Here is an 8,144-nt window from a genome sequence, read left to right as displayed (position 1 = left end):
TGACCTCCAGTTGCACTGGAGGAGGTTTAGATTGAATATTGGGAATAATTTGTTCCTGGAAAGGGTTGTTGGGCTGCCCAGGACAGCGGTGGAGTCACCATCCCTGGAAGGGTTTAACAGATACAGAGATGAGGTTCTTAGGGATATGGGTTAGTGCTAGGGTTGGGTTAATGGCTGAACTTGAAGGTCTTTGCCAACCAAAATGATTCTATGATTTTCCAGGTGTTACCACTAAACTTACCAGAAAAAACTTTATATTTTCCTTGACCTTGCAATATGCTTTTGTAGGTTTGCTCTTCCTCTTTTTCCCAGGATTTTTTTTTTTCCTTTTTTTTTTTTTAAAGTATTTTCGCAAGTTCTCGTTTCTGCCTTCAGAAGCTGGATTTTGTTAAAGGCAGGCTCTTGGCACCTTTGGATCAGGTATGATGAATTCTGAATTGTGAAAAAGCAACTTGCAGTGAGGTAGGGGAATAAGATTGTATTTTCTATTCCAGGCTTTGCATTTCTTTCTCCCCCAGTTTCATTTCCTTGACCTTTGCGCAGCTGCTCTTGATGCCTACGCCTGCGAGAAGAGAATTTCTCTTTTGCTCTCTCATTTGAGTTTTGAGATACTAAGGAGCAATTCAGAGACTAGGCTGGGAACTTTCAGTACCTTTACTCCTGAGATACAGCTGCCTGTGAATGGTCATGGTTTCTTAACTGCTAATAGGAAAAGAATCTCTTGCAGTTGTTAATTAACACAGCTATAGATTTATCATTATTTCAGCTGGATAGCCTTGGGATGAATTTAACCCCTTGCTCTTCTGGAATTGTCTTAAATTATTTCGCCTCATTTGAGCGTGTAGGCTGAGTTTTTGGCTGAGTTTGTCAAAGGTGGTGGAGGCTGCTGTCCCGGTGCCCCCAAAATTCAAGAGAATTTTGGTATTACTCATCCCTGGGGTCAGACTCTGATTATTGCAGTAATGGGTAGCAATTACCGGGCTTGCAGTAAGTTGCAGAGGTCTGTCATTTGAGAGTTTTGATTGCCCAGAGCAAGTACAAATTGCATTTTTTGACCCATTAGTGATCTCCAATTTTATGCAAAGTATTGCTGCTTAATTCATTTATTGAGGTTAATATTGAAAAGCTTTGCTTGCTTTGAATACTTCTCCTCTTAACATTTGCAGTTAACAATGGCGTAGTAGGGAGAAATGAAAGATCAATAAAGCCTCTCTTATCTTTTAATATCCACCTTGTCAGGCGAATTTCTGTTCCCTAAAAGGGCTGCAGTGTTGGGTTGATTCTGGAGATGGATTCCCCACCCCCCCCTCCACTCCAGGATGCCACTTGCAAACTTTCCATCATTTGTATGTCAGATTTGCTTGCTAACTCCTACCTGTGTCAAAGGTTAATGGAGGGCTGTTATGTGTGTAATCGTGCCTCACCGAGGAAAGGGGTCAAATAGGTTTAGAGGGATGAATCACTATTGATTGCTAGGAGTATTTAAAATAATTGGACTCGGGCAATCAGATTATACAGTTATGATTATGAGATGGGGCTACATGAGCCATCTTACATGCTTGACACAGATTGTGTCTGATCCAGGTTCCTTTTGTCTTTAATATGCTGAGTTTTTACTTGTTTCCTTATTAAAAGTGGGACCAAGGTTTAGGCAGTGGTACTTAAAATTGACTAGAAATTCTTGCAATAATTTGTAGCTCCCAGTGAATGCATGGAGAAATGTGCCTTCCCTTACATTACTTCTGAATGAGGGAATAAATTGGGTGTTAAAGCTGGATGTTAATGAGGTCAGACAGTATTGCAACAAGAATTCAGGTATTTGTCTGAGATACCTGCGAAGTGTGCATCGCTCTCCTGTCCTCATAACTATCTGCTGGTGGGGTGTCAAAAATAAAAGGCAGGGTGGGAAGGAATGAGTAGTCAGCAAGCAAAACCTGCTTGCTCTGCGTTAACAGTCAGTGAGGAAATTCATCTTGCTAAACTTTCAAGCAGACACTTGAATTGTTTATTAAACGTGGAAGGAGGAGCTGGCCATTTGGGAAGAATATAAGGCTGCTGTCAGAGGGTGTAGGGAGGCAACTAGGAAAGCTAAGGCATCCTTAGAATTAAACCAGATGAGAGGGGTCAAGGACAACAGGAAGAGCTTTTTCAAATACATGGCAGATAAAACTAACACTAGAGGCAGTGTAGGCCCACTGATGAACGGGGTGGGTGCCCTGATGACATAAGATACAGAGGAGGCAGAGTTACTGAATGCCGCCTTTGTTTTCTGTCTACTCTACCGGAAGCTGTCCTGAGGAGCCCCGTACCGCTGAGGCCCCAGAGGAAGTCAGGACAATGGAGGAGTTTGCCTTGGTTGATGAGGACTGGGTTAGGGAGCAGTTAGGCAATCTGGACAGCCATAAATCCATGAGTCCAGATGGGATGCACCAGTGCGTGCTGAGAGAGCTGGCTGAGGTCACTGCTAGGCCACTCTCTGTCGTTTTTGCCAAGTCTTGGGAAATGGGAGAGGTGCCTGAGGACTGGAGGAAAGCAAATGTGACTCCAGTCTTCAAAAAGGGCAAGAAGGAGGACCCGGGTAGCTCTAAACTGGTCAGCCTCACCTCCATCCCTGGGAAAGTGATGGAACAACTTATCCTTGGTGCCATCTCAAGGCATATCAAGGATAAGAGGGTCATTAGGGGCAGTCAACATGGCTTCACCACGGGGAAGTCATGCTTGACCAACCTCATAGACTTTTATGAGGACATCACCAGGTAGAGAGATGATGGTAAAGCAGTGGATGGGGTCTATCTTGATTTCAGTAAAGCATTTGACACAGTCTCACACAACATCCTTACAGCTAAACTGAGGAGGTGTGGACTGAATGACCGGGTAGTGAGGTGGACTGTGAACTGGATGAAGTAAAGAAGCCAGAGAGTTATGGTCAATGGGACAGAATCTAGTTGGAGGCCTGTATCTAGTAGAGTGCCTCAAGGGTTGGTACTCAATATATTCATCAATGACTTAGATGAGAGAATAGAGTGCACTGTCATCAAGTTTGCTGATGACACCAAGCTGGGAGGAGTGGCTGACACGCCAGAAGGCTGTGCTGCCATCCAGCGAGACCTGCACAGGCTGGAGAGTTGAGCTGGGACAAATTTAATTAAACAGAACAAGGGCAAATGTAGGGTCTTGCATCTGGGCAGGAACAACCCCAGGTTCCAGTATAAGCTGGGGAATGACCTATTAGAGAGCATCATAGGGGAAAGGGACCTGGGGGTCCTGGTGGACAGCAGGATGACCATGAGCCAGCACTGTGCCCTTGTGGCCAGGAAGGCCAATGACATCCTGGGGTGTATTAGAAGGGACCTGGTTAGCAGGTCGAGAGAGGTTCTCCTCCCCCTCTACTCTGCCCTGGTGAGACCACACCTGGAATATTGTGTCCAGTTCTGGGCCCTTCAGTTCCAGAAGGACAGAGAACTGCTGGAGAGAGTCTAGCACAGGGCAACTAAGTTGATTAAAGGAGTGGAGCATCTCCCTTATGAGGAGAGGCTGAGGGAGCTGGGTCTCTTTAGCTTGGAGGAGACTGAGGAGTGACCTCATGAATGTTTACAGATATATAAAGGGTGAGTGTCATGAGGGTGGAACCACGCTCTTCTCTGTGGCAACCAATGATAGGACAAGGGTACAAACTGGAACACAGGAGGTTCTACTTAAATTTGAGAAGAAACTTCTCAGTGGTGGTGACAGAGCACTGGAACAGGCTGCCCTGGGGGCTGTGGAGTCTCCTTCTCTGGAGACATTCAAAACCTGCCTGTACACATTCCTATGTAGCCTCATGGAGGTGTTCCTGCTCCTAGCAAACGTACTCAGTTAGTTAAAGCAAAGGGAAAAATAACCCTTTGAGGAACTGCTTTCATTGCCACATAAAGTTTTCTAAAATAATGTAGAAAACCTCACAAATGTATCTGTGAGCCAGAATCAGAGTTCATGACTACCAAAAGAAAGACAGTGTCAAGCAGTGTGGGCTTTTTGGGTCAGGAAAGGGGAAGAACAAGCTTTGTGTTGTTTTTTGGGTTTTTTTCAGTTTGCATTACTATAATCTGCTTCACCAGTATGATTTGGAGGTGAATAGCTTGCTTATCCCTGCCATCCAAGCACTTTTTTCGTAGTCCAGAACCACACAGTTAATTGTCATGTGACATCCTTTAGAATGCACGGTGCACCGAAGGAAACTGCAGCAACTGCAAGCTGTAAGCGGGAGAGTGGGGTGTTCTGCCCCAGCAAATGGTACTGAAAACAGTTAAGGCTGTTGACACTTAGATTTTTAAAAACGTTGCAGGCTGTTATGCTGGAGGAGGGTAGAAAGTTCCTGTGTCTCTTAGCATGGTTATTTCAGCCTCAAAACAGACACAGAAAGTTGGTATTTTATACCAAAGTATTTTGGTAGGCAGAAACGCTTTCCTCAAGTGAAAGCTTGGATGCTGGAACAACTGGGATATCCATGGGGAGATCTCAGCAATATTCAGGCTTCCCCTCATAACCCCCAGTTACCACCAGCCCTGCATGCACACCCTTTAACACAGTTCTAAAAGCTACAATGGGGTAAGGAAAACTGCTTTTTATTTTTTTTATCTGTATCACTCTCCTTTCTGTCACTTGTGAAATGTTTTATCAACATTTGTAGATTACATTGTTCATCTAGTAAATGTGTAAGTGCTGGGTTTGGGTGAATAAAGAAGAGCGGTGGAAGGACACTTGCAGATTTGCTTTACTCCTGAAAAGAGGGCTCTGTCCCTGAAGAGCTGAAAACCTTCACTGGTAGTTTCTCAGTGAAAGCACTTTTTCTTGCACAATATCTCAAGTTTTTTGTCTGAGAAGCAATTGAGGTCACACCCACACTGGCAATTAGGAATTGATCTTCAAACTGTCTGTGAGCAGGGCCTTACCAAGCCTTGTTAGCATGGCCATTCCCAGCACTGCTGAGCTCCTTGGTTTCAGGGTGGCCTGTTTGTCCCTATGCTCTGAAACCATCCACCTGCATCATCTCTGGAGCTAATGAGGGATGGAGGCTTGACTTGTGCTACCAAGCTGGCTGGCACCTTAAAATGCATTTTTCTCCCAGCATTACCTTTGCATAAAGGCAACCTGTGGGAGAAGATGTGCTGTGCACAAAATGGTTCCTTGAAGGCCTCTACAAAAGAGCCTCAGATGTGACCTAATGTTGCATTAAAGGGAGCATGGTAGGGGAGAGAAGACCCCCCAAAACACCCTGAAAACTGAGCACAACAACTGGTTTTGAAGAGAGCCACAGGATGGTTGAAGAGTCACAGGCTTCTTTACAGAGATGCTGCACCTGAAGGAGACCTTCGTGTTGACAAGCAAGGTGAGACAAAGCTTTGCGGTGATGTTATAGCTCAATCTGTGCTTGCAAAGATGCCACTTGCAAGCACTTGTGGCTTGGGTTGTCAAGCCAGTATTTTTTTTAATTAAGGAATATCCCTTTACTCCTTCCACAGGATGGCTTGGTGACGGAGGGTAAAGCCAAATTGCTGATGAACTGAATGAGGCCTGTGAGACTCTTTTCTCCGCTTTGTAGTAGGAAGTGTGATTTATAAGTTATGTTAGGTCAGACTGTGGACATTTGCTTTATTGCTTCAGAGCTGGTCAAAGATATCTTCTCCAGAAGCCGGTTTTCCTGGGAAAAGTTGGTTTTTCATGAGGACAATCTGAACGGTAGCTACTATCTAACAGATTTGAGGGATTTTGAAGGATAATAATATAGAAAGTGTAGGGAGAAGAAGAACACGATGATTTTGTCTGGGGAAAAAGTCTCCTTTTTTCCTCTGAAATAATGAAGGTTTAAAAAAGAAAAATTGAAATTTATTCTGAAAGTTACCCATCAAAAGGCTTCCGTTCCTCTGAAATGCCCACAAAGCTTTCCCCATAGGTGCATGTTACCCTTCATCTTTAGTGTTGGTGTTTGGAGTGCCCGTTGTAGGGCAGGACCTCTGCCTGTGAAGTGCTTGTTCAAAGGCAGGGTGTTTAAATCCCACACTCCTAGTCTTAATCTTGCTTGGTATATTGAGTCCTGTGGCAGCTTTTGTGACACTGGTGGTGTTGAGTCATGCAAGACACTGTATTAATGGCTAATATGTTTTGCTTTCCAGTTGCAGCATGCGAGTAATCTGCTACTTACAAATACCTGCTCTCTAGGGAGAAAATAAATCACAGATTTTTTTTGAACCAGTGCTTATTCAATACTTAGGAAATGCATTTGGTAATAATATTGACTGTAATCCTCCTGAGAGAAATTAATTATAAACATGTAGCAAGGTCATCAGGGAGCCATTCTTGCTGTGACATTGAGCAAAGAACACCAAAGCGAGCAGAAGGGTGGATTGAATTAGAACTCAAGTGTGTCATGTTTCAAGAGACCATGTGGTGTGCTGGGAGACGTCAGTGCAGGGGGGAAAAGGCAAGTTGGTTTGCACAAAATAAGGATTTCTACTGTGATGTTATTATAACGTGATGGCTGATGTGCTGGCCCAAAGATAGACTGCTTCTGATAAGGTGGTGGATGCTGTTCTTCAGCGAGGATGTACCAGAGGGGGAAAAAAAAAAAATCTTTTTTTATCCCTGTTGCTTTATTTTGATGTTGTGTGTGGTTTCTGGTTTTGTGGGGAGTTTTTTCTTTTGTTTTTTTTATTAGCAGCTGAACCTGTTCAAATGTCTGGAATATTAGATTAGACATAGCATTAATGGGCTAAGCACAGGGGAGGTGGTTAAAAGTATAGGAGAAAAGCAGTGACCTAAGTTGCTTTCTGCAGCATTTAAGCCCTTTCTTACAGCTTCCAACTCTGGTTTTAGTGAGGACTGGGCAGTTTATAAAGATATTGTCCAACTCTTTGTGCCCTCAGTCTTTATATGACTCTTCTTTTGCCTCTTCCTTTGCCATCTCACCTTTGGGCAATTACATCTTTTGTGAGATTTGAAGTATGTTGGAGAAAGAAAAGCAGTTCAAAGAGAAGCAAAAAATATGAAAATCAGGATACTGCCACTGTTTTTCAAGAAATTACAACGTTGCAATTTTTTCCCCTTTCAGCTTTAACCTTTTAAAAATAAAGCACGGATGATGCAAAGACTTGTGTTCATTTAGCTTTCCCAAGTAGTCACATTGACATAATTTGAATCATTTCAACTCAAAATACCTGTGATTTTTAAATAGATCATAGTCCTGCGAGAAAAATCATCCCATCTTGCGTAGTTCATTCTTCCAGCTATCTGTAGTGGTGGTCCTTTTTTTTTTTTTTTTAATCATGGAATGAAAATTCAAGGCTAAAACCCTTCAAGAAATGTGATTTGCTATGGCTGAATGGCTGGCTTCTAAGAAGATGTCTCCTTTCATGTCTGAGGTCAGTAATTTGGTAACACATGCCAGGAAGTACCCCATGAACGTGCTCCTTAGAGGTTGGAAAAAACCCAAGGTTTGTGTTCAAGGTACAAGAGTAAAAATTGATGCTGGTGTTGCAAGATTCCGGTCTCTTACCTTTTAATTTAGCAGAGTCTGCAGGTTACCAGGTCTCCCTGAAGGTCTGACATTGTCTGCTCTTCTATTTAAAAACATCTGGATGGAAGGAAATCCCTTAAAACTTTGCTTTCTCCTTCTTTGCTGTAGCTCCAAGCTGAAGCCCCCCAGGCAGCTTGTTTGGGTCTGACATGCTGGGCTGACAGCTGACTGAAGCATGCCAAGATGCTGGAGCTGCTGGGATGTTGGTGGGTTCATTATTATTAGTTTTGTATCCCCACGAGCCTGCTTCCCCTGAATGTTTGATAATGCCAGAGCTTTATCTATATGGCATTTCTGCATGGCCCTGCTCTCTCTCTGTCTGCATGTGATTTCTATCCTTTAGCCATGATACTCAGACAGAGTCCCTCTTTTTGCCTGTGTGGTTAATTCAGGGGAGGCAGAAAAAAAAAGTAAGTGGTTTCTGTTATTCATCACAGGTGAAAAGCTGTAAGTACTCTGAGCAAATCCAAGGGGGAAGCTTTCTTGTATTTTATGATTGTATGTGCATCGTTATGGGAACCAATTACCCAGGAAAGGGGTTCTGAACACCTAGATGACCTGTTTACGCTTCAGTGGGTTTTGCCAGTTTAGA

The sequence above is a fragment of the Patagioenas fasciata genome, chromosome 4 (assembly GCF_037038585.1).
Source record: "Patagioenas fasciata isolate bPatFas1 chromosome 4, bPatFas1.hap1, whole genome shotgun sequence".
Lineage (NCBI taxonomy): Eukaryota > Metazoa > Chordata > Aves > Columbiformes > Columbidae > Patagioenas > Patagioenas fasciata.
This window is presented reverse-complemented; position numbering follows the sequence as displayed.